Raw genomic sequence first — 13,921 nt, 5'->3', positions numbered from 1 at the left:
ATAATTTAATGAATTCATAGAATATCACAAAGGCCTTTGAATCCTTTCTGTGCCATCCAGTGGGAACCACTAATCTCAAATCGGGTATTATGATCTCCATTTCTTTTTAAAAACGTTTACTACAGGGGCGCCTGGGTAGGTTCAGTCAGTTAAGTGTTTGCCTTCAGCTCAGGTCATGATCTTAGGGTCCTGGGATCGAACCCCGTATCTGGCTCCTTGCTCAGCGGGGAGTCTGCTTCTCCCTCTGCCCCTCCCCCCACTCATGTGCACTCTCTCTAATAAATAAAATCTTTAAAAAATTAATACAAAAATATAGACCTATAAACAATGTATATTTCTGTATACACCCTTTGAAACTTGATACAAACGATACCATACTGTACACGTCCAGCAGCTTGCTTTTGTTAAGGGAAGCCTTCTATTAGGGGAAAGTTCAAATGTATAAAAGGAAACCCAATAGTGTAAGGTACCTATCACCCAGCTCCAATCATCAATACTCACGCGTCCCTGATTCACCTGTAATGATGCCACACCTTACCTCCCCTCACCCAGGGATTTTGACAATTCCTCTTTGAAGTAAATCTTACACGCACTTGAATGCATAAACCTTAACTGTATCCTCTTTAAAAAGAGATACATCCTGTGTTGCTATTTCTACCCAGGTGTAGAACACACCTCTACAGGAAATTTTCTTCTTTTCCCAAACTCTTTCTCCCCTCCGCCATCCCTCCATCCTAGGAAACCACTATTTTGATCTTTCACCTCAGACTACATCTTTTCTAGAACTTCATCTAAAGAGACTCGGAGGCTACGGCCATTTGTATCCCTTTGGGGGAAAGGCATTAAGTCTCTGAGATCCATCCGTGGTGTTCCCATGTATCAACTGATGGCTTTATCCTACCGGCTAAGTAGCTTTCCACTGTCTGAATACGGCAGTGTGTCCATTCATTCTCCCGCTGAAGAGCAGCTGGATGCCAGTTTTCGGCCATTGTGAATAAAGTTGCTGTGAACGTGTTTACGCAGTTTTTGTGGATACTTGTTTGCACTTCCCTGGGATAAAGGGGCGGAATTGCCGGGTCAAGGAGTCGGGGTATTTGAACTTAATGAAAAATCACCAAACTGTTTTCCAAGGTGGTTGTGCCATAGTATCTTCTCTCCGGTGGTGTCTGAGCGTTCCAGCTGTTCACGTCCTCACCAACGCCTGCTGTGAAGTGCTTTTCATTGTTCAAGACTTTTGCCTCTTTTTACTGAGCTGTCATTCCAGTACTGAGTTGGAAGAGTTCTTTACATACCCTGAACAGAAGCTTTTTGTCAGAAATCGGTTTGGGAAACATTTTCTTCACGTCTGTCTATTCATTTGTTCATAATGATACATTTTGTTGACCAGAGTTTTTGTGTTTTAATTTTTATGAAGTCTGATTTATGATTTCTTTTTCTTTTACTGACAATGTTTTTTGAATTTTGTCTTAGAAATTTCTGTCTACCCTGTGAATCATCTAAAAGCCTCATAATTTTAATTTCTATACTTAGGTCTGAGATCCATCAAATATTAAATTCTGTGCGGTGTGAGGTAGAGGACTGAGCTCATGTTTTTCACCACACAGATGGCCTGTGGTTTCAAAGACTTTCTTTTCCTCTTTGAATTACTTTGTTGTTTTTGTCAAACATCAACCCACCATATACAGGTGTGTGTATGGACTCTCTGGTCTACTGCACTGATCGACCTGTGCTTCTACCCTGATGCCAGTATCAAACTGGGTTAATTCCTGTAGCTTTAGTCTTGAAGGCAAAGAGTGTGAGTCTTCCAGCTTTGTTCCTCCTTTTGCAAGAGTGTTTTGACTATTCAAGATCATTTGCATTTTTGCATTCCCATATAAGTTATAATATAAACATAAATTTAGAACCAGCTTATCTTTTTCTATTTTTAAAAAGCCTCTTGGAATTTGATTTGAATTATGTTGAACTATGGATCAGTGTGGAAAATTTTGACATCTTAACAATATTGGATTTTCCGCCTCACCAATATGGTGCATCTTCCCATTCACTTAGGTCTTCTCTCATTTTTCTTAGCAATGTGCTATAGTTTACAGTAGAGAGGGTTGTCACATTTTTGTTATATATCTTGCTCAGCATAATTTTTGTAATATTGTGAATAAAATTTTATTTCCCACTTGTTTTCTGCCAATACATAGAAATATAACTGATTGTTACTTGTGCATCATGTATCCTGAAATACAGGTAAATTCATTTAAATATTACTGAGTGCTTTCTCTGATAATTTCTTAGGATTTTCTTATAAAATATTATGCTGTGATTTTGAATTCTTTAAATTATTAAATACAATTTTGCTGATACACATAAATAAATTGAATTAAATTGTCCCTTTTGAATCTTTGCACTTTTGTCTTGCATCATCGAACAGGCTAGAACCCTCACACAATATTGAATAGAAGATTCAACATTCTTGCCTTTTTTCTGATCTTAGGGGAAAGCACTCCGTGCTTCACCATTAAGTATTAACTGGAGGTACTCTGTAGATGTCCTTTATCAGTGTGAGTATTCTGGAGTGCAGCTGGAAGAGATCTAGTTCGCTGAGAATCTTTGTCATGAATGAGTGTCGAATGTTGTTAAATCCCTTTTTCCCCAATTTTTAAAAATTTTAAGTTTTATTTATTTTGAGAGAGAGACAGAGTGAGCAAGATCACGTGAGTGGGGGGAGGGGCAAAGGCAGAGGGAGAGAAAGAATCCTAAGCAGGCTGCATGCTCAGCGTGCAGCCCGACATGGGGCTCAAACTATTACCCTAAGATCACAACCTGAGCCAAAATCAAGAGTCAGATGCTTAACCGACTGAGCCACCCAGGCGCCCTTTTTTTCCCCCATTCATGAAGACAGTCATATGGTTTTTTTACTTCAGCCTATTAATCTGGCAGATTAATTTTTGAATGTTGAATCAAACTGGAATTTCTGGAATAAACTTTAATTGATCATGATGTAGTATGCTTTTTACATATGTCAAAAGATTTATCACTTTTGTGAAGGATTTTTACATCTAGGGAGGAATATTTTATTCTCTTGCAATGTCTTTGCCATGATTTAACTCATAACATGAGTTAATACCTGTTTCTTCTTCCTCTATTTTCTGGAAGAGTTGCTGTAAGATGGTACTATTTCTTCCTTAAATGTTTGATAGCATTCACCTAGGAAACTCTTGGGACCTAGAGTTTATTTGTTGAAAGATTTTGAAATTCATTGTCGTTCAGAGGTGCCTGGGTGATTCAATCATCGAGGGTTGGACTCTTGATTTTGGCTCAGGTCAATCAAGCTCCAAGTGCTTAGGAGTCTCTCTCCCCCTCTGCCCCTCCCCATGCCCCATCCCCGGTACATGTTCTTTCTCAAAAAAAAAAAAAATAAATAAAATAAAATTCAATGTCATTCATAGGTATAGAGCTACTCAGAATTCTATTACCATCTTGTGTCAGTTTGGGTTTTTGGTCAGTTGAGTTTTTCAAGGAATTTGTTCGTTCCATCTGAACTGTAGAATTTGTCAGCATAATGTTTTTCATAATATTCCTTTTTTGTCCTTTTAAAATCTGTAGGATTTCTAGTGATAGTCACTCCTTAATTCCCGTTACAATATCAATAGGCAATTTGTGTTTTCTCTTGTTTTTGTCTGGCTAAGAGTTTATCAAATTTATGTTTTTAATTGACTTTGTCAGTTTTCTTTCTTTTCTGTTTTTTTTTTTTATTTTTGTGATATCTGCTCTTATTTTTATTATTTCCTTCCATCTACTTAATTTGGCTTTTCTTTTTGTCCTCCTATAGCGGAAACTTAAATCATGAGTTATATACCCATCTTTCTAATATAAACATTCAAAGCTACCTTTTGTTCCTCTAAACATTGGTTTAGCTGCATCTCTCACATATTAATAAAAATAAACAATGCCAAAGAGTTATAAAAATAAAACAGTATAAAGAACATCCAACTATCCTTTGTACAGATTCATCTATATTAATATTTCTCATCTGCTGTATAATTATTTTCTGAAACACTTGAGAGTAATTTACATACATCAAGGATCTTTACCCCTAAATACTTAAAAATGTGTACTTCCATGAGTAAGAATACCACTGCAGTTATCAAACTCATACATTTACATTCAGGATATACTTCCAATTAATATACCAACCATATTCCGACTTTATCTGTTTGCCTAAAAATGTCCTTATAGCATCCTTCTCTTTTCCAGTATAAGATCCTGTCTAGTTGTCCAGTTTCTTTAGCTTTAGAGAAGCTGAAATGTTTTCACAGTCTTTCCTTGTCTTTATGACAATAACATTTTGAAGAATACAGCTCTTCTATCTTGTAATAGAATGTTATCCACTTTGGGTTATGTGATATTTCCTCATGATTGAATTAAGGTCACACGCTCTCCTAGGATATCACATCTGGAGACACACAATGTCCATCTGTTCCCCATTGGTGATGTTAATTTTGATCACTCAGTCAAGGTGTTGCCAATTTTGTCAGTATATGCTTATTGATGTTTTCTATTCCTTTCAACTAATAATCCATGCACAGGAGACAAAAAATCATGTAAATATTGCTCTCATCAAAACTCCCCCCTAGATTTAATAGTCACTCATGATGCTTCCCTACCCATCTTTACCACGATGGTTGCAAAATAATGATTTCCAAACTCCAGCACTCCCTCCAGATTGACCAATCCACCCACAGCATTCTAAGGTAAACAGGAAGCCTCCCTTCTCATGCATGCAGGCATGTATGTATGTCTTAATCTGTGTATTGAATCCATCTCTCTCTCTCACTCTCCATCATCAATTAAGAATGTAGATTCATGAATTCCTACTTTCGCAGGGCTTATTACTCATGACTATCCTTAATTATTTGGGGGGCTCAAATTGTCTCAAATTTGGTCAACGGGAGCTCCTTAAACCTGCCTCCAGGTCTTTCAGCCTCTCTGCTGTGTCATACATCATCATAGAAATATACCAAAACTAATTTTGCATTCTGCTGTTGATTGCCATTAGGCTGTTTATGTTTTTTCATATGGACAAATATCAAAATATGAATTCCTGTGCATATCTTCCATGTACATGTACGTTCCAGGAGAGACCAAAGCACAAAACTTCTGGTTCTCTCAGGATGTGAGAATCCTCTATCTTAACCATGTAACTAACTATTCACTTGTAGGACTACAAAATAAGTTTTGTCAATTTACACTTTCATCAACAGTAGATGAGAATTCATGTTGAACATCCTTACACACACACACACACACACAACCACATACACACAACCACATTTGCCCTTTGATAGGTTTTTTTTTTTTTTTGAAGATTTTATTTATTTATTTGACAGAGAGACAGCCAGCAAGAGAGGGAACACAAGCAGGGGGAGTGGGAGAGGAAGAAGCAGGCTCCCATTGGGGGAGCCTGATGTGGGGCTCGATCCCAGAATGCTGGGATCACGCCCTGAGCCGAAGGCAGACGCTTAATGACTGACCCACCCAGGCACCCCGCCCTTTGATAGGTTTTAAATTAATCTCACTGTTGTATAAATCTGCATTTCTTCATGTACACATTGACCACTAAGACTGCCTCTTTGGGGACTTAACCATTCATATATTTTATTCTCATTTTTTAAAGATTTTTATTTATTTGACATAGAGAGCACAAACAGGGAGAGCCACAGGCAGAGGGAAAGGGAGAAGCAGGCTCCCCGAGGAGCACGGAACCCGATGCAGGACTTGATCCCATGACCCTGGGATCATGACCCAAGCAGAAAGCAGCCACTTAACCGACTGAACCACCCGGGCACCCCATTCTCATTTTTTAAGTTGAGAAATGAAAAATCAGATGCATTAGGTAAAGTGCCCTACAAGACAGAGCTGTCATAAATCTAGGTATTCTAACACTGAAAAAATTTTCCTATCTACCCATCCATCTATCCATCTATCCATCCATGTATCTATCCATCTATCCTGATACCCTACAGATTTATGACTAAGTAGATGTGTCAGTATGTGTATGATGGGGTGGGATAGTTTTGTTTTTTTTTAATTGCATTTTGGCCTGAGGTCTTTAAAGCCATCCCTGGATAAAAATTACTTCCAAGGCAAATCACCCCCAATGTATCCTTTGCCCCCAATCTTTTTCCTGAGTAAAATCAAATTAAAGTGAATAAAAATCAAAACCACCTTGAAGACATGTCCTAAGAAGACAGTCCCCCAATATTATCCATCTTCCTATGTGGGTTTATAGACTGAACAAATGAATGTGGGCATCAAGTCGGTCTCAGCAACTGTCTCTCTCTCTCTTTCTCTGGCATCCTAAGTTTTGTCCCAGATTGGGATAGGACCTAGAGCACTGGCCTGATTTAGATCCAGGAACGACTCTGGGAAAGCTGCGTTCTCTGGCTGCCCTAGGAAACAACCTCCTCCTAGTCTGTGTTTCAGGCCGCTCCAGTTGCCCACAATGCCCTTGCCGGCTCCCCCAGCCTCACCGCCACCCCCGCCTTGGGACCACTCATTAGCCTGGGATTAGCAGCCGTGTCAGCAGCAGGCTGGGCAGAGCCCTGCTGCCCTGGGCTGTAGCTGCAGAGAATCGTCTGGGGAGGGAGGGCGCAGCTGCCCGAGTGCCAGGCACATGTCAAATCCAATTTAGAAGACGATCTTGTTAAGCCTCCTTATCTGATGACAAGTCCTCCTTTAAAAAAAAAATCATCAGTCAAGAAGGTTTTGCAATGTCTACCAGTCACCCATGCTCAGGTCAGATAATGTTTCCTGTCAAGAATACATTCTTTATATCCCATCCATCGCTTGGTTCAAGGGGATTTGCTCAGTCATATGGGACTTACATAGAAGCCCTGCTGGCCACTAAGCAGTCTCTGCCCTTCCAAAGCTTTGTGACTCCATTTTTTTGCAAACATCTAGTCCAGCATCTTCACAAGGAAAGAGCATACAGCTGATTTTTATTTCTATCTTGTTGCCCTTTCAAAACTATGGGCATCAAAAATAATAAAATCAATTGCTTGTGAGCTTGTGGTAAAATAGTACTTTCACATATTACTGCTGACAGCAGAGGTGGTTCTAACCCTATTGAAAAGAAATTTTGCAGTAGGTGCAAAACTCGCAAAAGCATATGCATTCACACACTCTACGTACGGGGTTTTCCAAACAGGAGAGAAGAGGTCAAATTGATTACCTGTCATGGGTTAGGCATGTTTACAGACACTATGCTATCAATTCTGCGTATCCGTCTTTTGACACATATTTTTATTCCCATTTTATAGATGAGGAAGTTAGGACAACGGCTAATGATTTCTCTGATGCCGCAGCATCATTATGATGGAGAACCTGCATTCAAACTCAGGCAGACTGAGTTCCATCCCCTGTTCCTTCCTCTATGAAATACTGCTTTGGGAGAAGGAGTTCTATGCATGGACATCTTCACTGCAGCATTGTTTATAAGAGCAAAAAGTGAGGAAAAGAAAAGTGACTCATAATAGGACATTTTAATAAATTATGGGAAATTAACCCAGTGGATTATTTTGCCTTCTTACGAATGATAATTTTAAAGATTATTTAGCAATATCAGGAAAAGCTTATCATATAACATCAAGACATGAGAATAGAATACAAAAGTAATCGTATGTAATGATTATAACTATATTAAAATGCATATCCATATGGAAAAAATGCTCCTGGGAACTTGGAAAATACAAGACTTTTTTTTTTAAAGGTATTAGTAACCTAATGTAATTTCTCAAAATATCCATTATTGTTAGGAAGTTGTATTTGAAGAGAGACACTAGTTCGGGTAGGAAGAATAATATATTCAAAATGGAAAAGACTAGAATTTGACTACTAGCTCTTTCACATTCTAAATTTGTGAAACTGAGCCACTTATGTATAATCTCGGAGTCTTTTTCATTTATAAAATGGTGATGGTAAGTTTTAACTTCACGACGACATAATACAAATAAATTAAAACACACACAAAGTCCACTGTGATAAATTAACAAAAACATCATCCATGATAAATTCACTAACCAAAAAATAAAGATAAAGTAAAATGATGGTCCTTCTCAAGTTTCTACCACCCCCAAGTTTCCGCTGATCAGGAAGCAACCTTTCAGCCCACACCCCCACACATGCTCACAGGGCAGCCAAGGGAGGTGGGTAAACAGGGGAATTCGCTCCATGCCAGCATCTTTCTCAGCTCAAACCAGCCACAGATCGGACGCTTCACCAACACTGAATGCATTATATATTAATCCCTGGGCTCTGCAGTGAAACCAGCATGTGAAACTAACCCTTCCCCGGTCCTCCGGCCATTTACAAGATAAGACCTTGTTACAGGCTGGGCAGTGACGCTGCCTGAAGCTCTTAGAATAAATGTCCTCACTCTGTGAGACATTGTAAGCTCCTGTCTCTGTGGGGATGTCATGGGAAGATTCCCCTAGCTTAGACATTGCTAAGCGCACAGGAGACACTTGACGAGGTACACCTATAAATGTTCCCACGTGGCCTTATGGTTGGGCAGCTGTGCTTGCTCAGCTCGAGGCTGCTCTCTATCATGTCCCCACTTCCCAAGTCAGGTGCAGGGTCAAGTGGATTGGAGAACGAGAGAGATGGGGAGGCATCAGAAATGAAATGCACTTTCCTAGGAGCTAACCAAGCACTGACGGGTTTCCAGGGATAAACAGTACTCTGGTCCACAGCATCTTGGCTGCTGAGCCTCCCCCGAGGCTCCCGGCAGCGGGCCCTAACGGTGCAGTGGCTGCTGACCCCTTGGCTGCAGTGAGCAATCTGCTGTCCCGAGGAGAGGCACCCCCTGCTTCCGGCCTAGGCCCAAAGAAGGCAGTAAAGGAAGCCGAAAGTGGTGGGGTGGAGGGAAACGAATATTGTCAAAGATTTAGCAAGTACCGATCACAGGAGAATAAAAGGAGCTTGCTGACTGGGTGCTCACCACCTGCCAGGGAGATACCGTTACCCCCATCATTTTCAAGATGAGGAAATGCAGGCTCCGGACTTGCATTGAATCGCCCTTTATCTATTTGCTGAGGACCGCCTACAGTCCAGGAACCGTGACCCCTGCAGAGACAGGAAAGATAGTCAGAAGATAGGATTTCTCATTCATCTGTGATGTTCGTTCGAAAGACTCCTCAGAACACACTGTTCCCTTGGGCAGATGCTCTCGGATCAAGAAGAAATTGGCAGAGCAGTTGTCCAAGCTGTCTGCTCCGTCTTGCCTGCACCAAGTTGAATGAAACAGACCTGGTGCCAGGACTGAGAACAGTGCTTTCGATGGCCGCACTGGAACAGCTCCTCAGAACAGCTCCTGGCTCACAGCAGAGAGACGCACACCTGGAGTTCACCCTTCAGAAGACAGTGTGTTCTGCCCTGCTCAGAACCCAGCCAGGAAGCCCTGGGGGGAGCTGTGAGAGCAAGGAGAGGGGCTGCCACACGGGGCTTCCCAGGGAATAGGAAGAGCACTGGATTTGGAGTCCAGGAGACGCACCCATGTGTACACACACACACACACACACACACACACACACACATACCTGGACTGAACCTGACTCTGCCACTGGCTCTGCAACTTTTGGGCAACTTTCCTAGGTTCTTAGATCCCCATCTGCAGAAAAGATTTGGGGGGGGGGGGACTAAAAGTGGGCCAGACATGTACTAGATCCGGCCCAGTCACTGGTGGAGAGGCATCATTCTCTCCCTCTGAACGATGTTTCTGTGTTGAGGATGGGGAGGGTCAGGTGAGGTAAAAACCAGGAGGCAGGCATCCTGAAAGGTGTGGGACAGATTTGTCCTATAATCCAAAGGGTGGAGACACAGACACAGCTGCTCCCCAGAGCTCCCAGGACAACTGCTAGGAAGGCCTGAGAGCCGTAGGCAGGAGGAGGATGAAAAGGTAGGAGGCAGGACGACCAGTTAAGATCGCAAAGTCCCACAGTTATGAGGGCACTTTGAACAGTTCTGTCCCCTCGCTGATTCTATAGCCCAGGGCTCTAACGAGCGTACCGAACTCCCAGTGATCACAGTCTTACAGGCTCAGACACCTACGAGATTTCAAGGAGTCGCTTGGGACAGAGAGACCAGCTTCCCTTTGATGCTCATGTCAGTGACTGGTCCCCTTGGGGTCAACACATTACTTCGAGCCAAATTCATTCTGCTTTCGTTTCGGCCCTCTTCCCGTTGAGTTCTCTCGGCGCACGGGAATCGACTGCTAACTTGATCCCCCCCACTCCGTGCCCGGACTCGTCACTAGAGGAGAGACAGCCATGCATTGCATTAGTCACTCATCCCACAACGAAAGCACACAGTGTCCCGCGTTCAGGAGTCTGGATCGCACAAGGGACACGACTAGACCTCCCCTTAGGGAGTTTTGGGACATTTGAATTACAGTGCACTAGATTTCATCTTTTCCAAGCATCCATTTGGTACTGGAACCCCTTGAATATTCAATTCTCCATACACGTTGCATAGATGAAGGCCATTCATGGACGGCTCAAATTCTTTTCCATTTACTGATCAATCCGTTTGTTAGAAATCTTTTCTCGGGGCACCTGGGTAGCGCAGTCGTTAAGCGTCTGCCTTCGGCTCAGGGCGTGATCCTGGCGTTGCGGGATCGAGTCCCACATCGGGCTCCTCGGCTGGGAGCCTGCTTCTTCCTCTCCCTCTCCCCTGCTGTGTTCCCTCTCTCGCTGGCTGTCTCTCTGTCACATAAATAAATAAAATCTTTAAAAAAAAAAAAAAAGAAATCTTTTCTCGTCTTCACTTCTGTGTTTGGCTAACTCCAATATTTCCAAGTCTCTCCAGACTAAACATTTCCGATTTCCTTCAAATATTCCTCATATGGTTTTGTTTCTAGAGCTGCCCTATCTTGGTTTCTCTCGTCTGGATAGTGATTCCTGGCAACATGTGGCATCTAGGAATTTAGCTGAAATTCCTAGTTAAAAACACCGTATTTCGGATGTGACTTGGACGAGCATGCCCTTATTCATGTATGCATGGTTTTACGAATACGGCTCAAACAGCACATCTAGGTATAGATGTGGGAATATGTTGCCTGCGCACAGAATGATTTTGCAGGAGAGAATGGGGAGCATTCCTTCCACATGGATTCACCAGCCTTGACCTAGAGACAGAAACCCAAGGAGCGTGGGGGACGCCTGGGTGGCGCAGTCATTAAGCGTCTGCCTTTGGATCAGGGCATGATTCCAGCGTTCTGGGATCAAGCCCCACATCAGGCTCCCCTGCTAGGAGCCTGCTTCTTCCTCTCCCACTCCCCCTGCTTGTGTTCCCTCTCTCGCTAGCTGTCTATCTCTAAATAAAACGGGAAGGGAAGGGAAAGGGAAGGGAACCCAAGGAGGGTGGGAAACCGTGTGAGGCAGAAGTGGAACAGCATAGGTCAGCACCCAAACCACTTCGTTGAAGGTCCTGTTCAGAGTCCAGATGGCTCTTGGCAAAGTCACGGAGAGACTTTGAGGCCCCTGAGCCCCTTCCTCCCTCCTGATTCAGCAGAGGAGGTGGGAAAAGGACGGACATTAGATCCACACTGGATTGGGTGTGAGTCCTTGTTCTCCTTGGCTGTGTAGCATCAGACAAATGCCTTTCTCTTGCTGACCCTCTGTTTCATTACCTGCATAATGGGACGATGCTGTCTCCCTCCCTAGGCAGCTATGAGGATAAGGAAAGTAACAGACAGGGTCTGGCACAGGGTTGGGGGCACACAGGGCTCAGAATGGGTTTCGTACTCCCCAACGGGAGGGTCCTCCATCCTCCTTAGAGAAGTCTGCTTTGAGCAAAGACCTTACATCAGCGATTTACACCTCAGTGTGGGCTAGTACGGCAGTGTGATTCCTCCTGTGGGGGAGTTTGTCTGCTAAGGTGTTAAAGAAATCTTACGCTGTAGTCAGGGGGTGGCCGTGATCGCTGGTGCTGGCATTTTATTTTATTTCTTACCAAGCAGCGTTCAGGAAGCCTTGAAAATAGCTGCTGCCCCCTCTCCCTCCCTGTACCACCTGCTTTCTCCTGGGGGGGGGGGTACTTAAAAGATGCCATTGACAAGCTCCGAAGTATTATTAACATGTCTTATCTCTTCCATGGTGTGATCTGGTTAGAGACACAGACCTCTGAGCAGTAACCAGAATTCCTGATTTGCTAAGCCAATTTCAAATAATCCCAATCCTTCCACAAGTGCTTGCATGCATGCGTGTGTGTGTGTGTACACGCGTACACCAACTGTATGCACTGTGAACTATCAGTCTGTCAGGGTTTTTCAACCATGTATTCGACAACCCTTTACTTAGCACAGATTATGGCCTAAACACTATGCTAGCGGTACAGAGAAAGAGGAATACGTCTCTGGTGGGAGAGACGTAATCACAAATTATAGAACAGTCCAGTTTGTCTGAGCCAGATAGATTAAGTCAGTGACGCCAGAGCACAGAGGGGGCAGGGGCCCCCAGGGGGGCAGGAATTGAGAGATCTTCCAGAGGAAGTGGCACATGTTGGGGCCTTGACAGATGAATAGGAGTTTTTCCAGCACGGAGATGGGAAAAGGGCATTTGAAGCAAGGGAAGCAGCTGGTGAAAGACTAAGAGTTGGGGCTGGGCACATCATTTGGGGGAAAACAAGAGTACCCGGAGCTTGGGGCTGGTGGAGCGTAATGGCAGAATAGGTGACCTGAGGAATCGGGGTCCAGGGTGGGAGGGACTTCACTTAAGGAGTTCTAGCTAAAGAGAAGTGACTGGAATCATCCTGACCAAAGATGCTAACGTCCTGTCCTCAGAGGGTGGATGGTGGTTGTGGAATGGAGAGAAGAAAGGCTGGATTCCAGATACCTGCGTGAGATAGAATTGCAGTGCTGGTGATGGACGGTGGGGGAGGGGCCCTGTAGAGGAGCAGGGAGCTGAGGAGGACTCTGAGCTTTCTGGTTTTGCAGATCGACTGGCTAACGTCATCATTAACCAAGATTGAGAACACAGGAGAAGCAAGTTCTGGGGGAGGTTAGATAAATAACAGCAAGGGGCACATCTTCCAACAGCTTTCAAGGACATTCTTCTGCCTGGGCCTTGAAATGAAAATCAGCTCTGCTATGCCCTTAAATGACACCCTCTAATGCCACCTCTTAGCCAGATGCCAAACCACGGAGAGTTCCCGAGGCATCAGGACCCCTCCTTAGGCTGCAGGTGGAGAATAAGATGGGTCGTTGGGGGTGGGGAGGATGTCAGGAACACAGAATAGGGGTTAAGAGCACATAGCGAGGGACCAGGCAGCCCTGGGTCCAAATCTTCTCCCCTGCCCCTAACAGGCTGTGTTGGGCCTGTTACTTAATCTCTCTGAAGCCTCAGTTGTTCTCTATAAAATGGGTACACTGATCTACCTCATAGGTCACCAAGACGTTAAATGAGCTAGTGGTAACATAAGAGGCTCAGAGTAACATCAGGCCCATTGTAAGAACTCAAAAAAAGCAATCTTGTCATTGTTAGCAGCATACTCTTCTTTTTCAAAAATATATTTGTCTGTTTGCAGTGTGAAGAGCTCTTCAGCAGACAAGGATCAATTCCCTATAATTCCCTAGGCCTCAGCTTCTTCCAGAAGATCTCCATCGAGGTTGACGCAATGCAGTCATAAAGCCCTGCCCTTTAGACATAGAGACCGAACTCCCAGCCACTGTCAGCAGAATGTGTCTCTGGCCATGTTTCCGGATGTGGGACACTGACCAGGTCCTCTACCCTGGAGAGGATGCTGGTCGGGGTCAAGAAACAGAACAGATGGGGCGCCTGGGTGGCACAGCGGTTAAGCGTCTGCCTTCAGCTCAGGGCGTGATCCCGGCGTTATGGGATCGAGCCCCACATCAGGCTCCTCTGCTATGAGC

Source organism: Ursus americanus, chromosome 23 (assembly GCF_024610735.1).
Source record: "Ursus americanus isolate L20-20 chromosome 23, mUrsAme1.1.p, whole genome shotgun sequence".
Lineage (NCBI taxonomy): Eukaryota > Metazoa > Chordata > Mammalia > Carnivora > Ursidae > Ursus > Ursus americanus.
The sequence above is the reverse complement of the archived record's forward strand: the minus strand, read 5'-3'. Positions refer to the sequence as shown.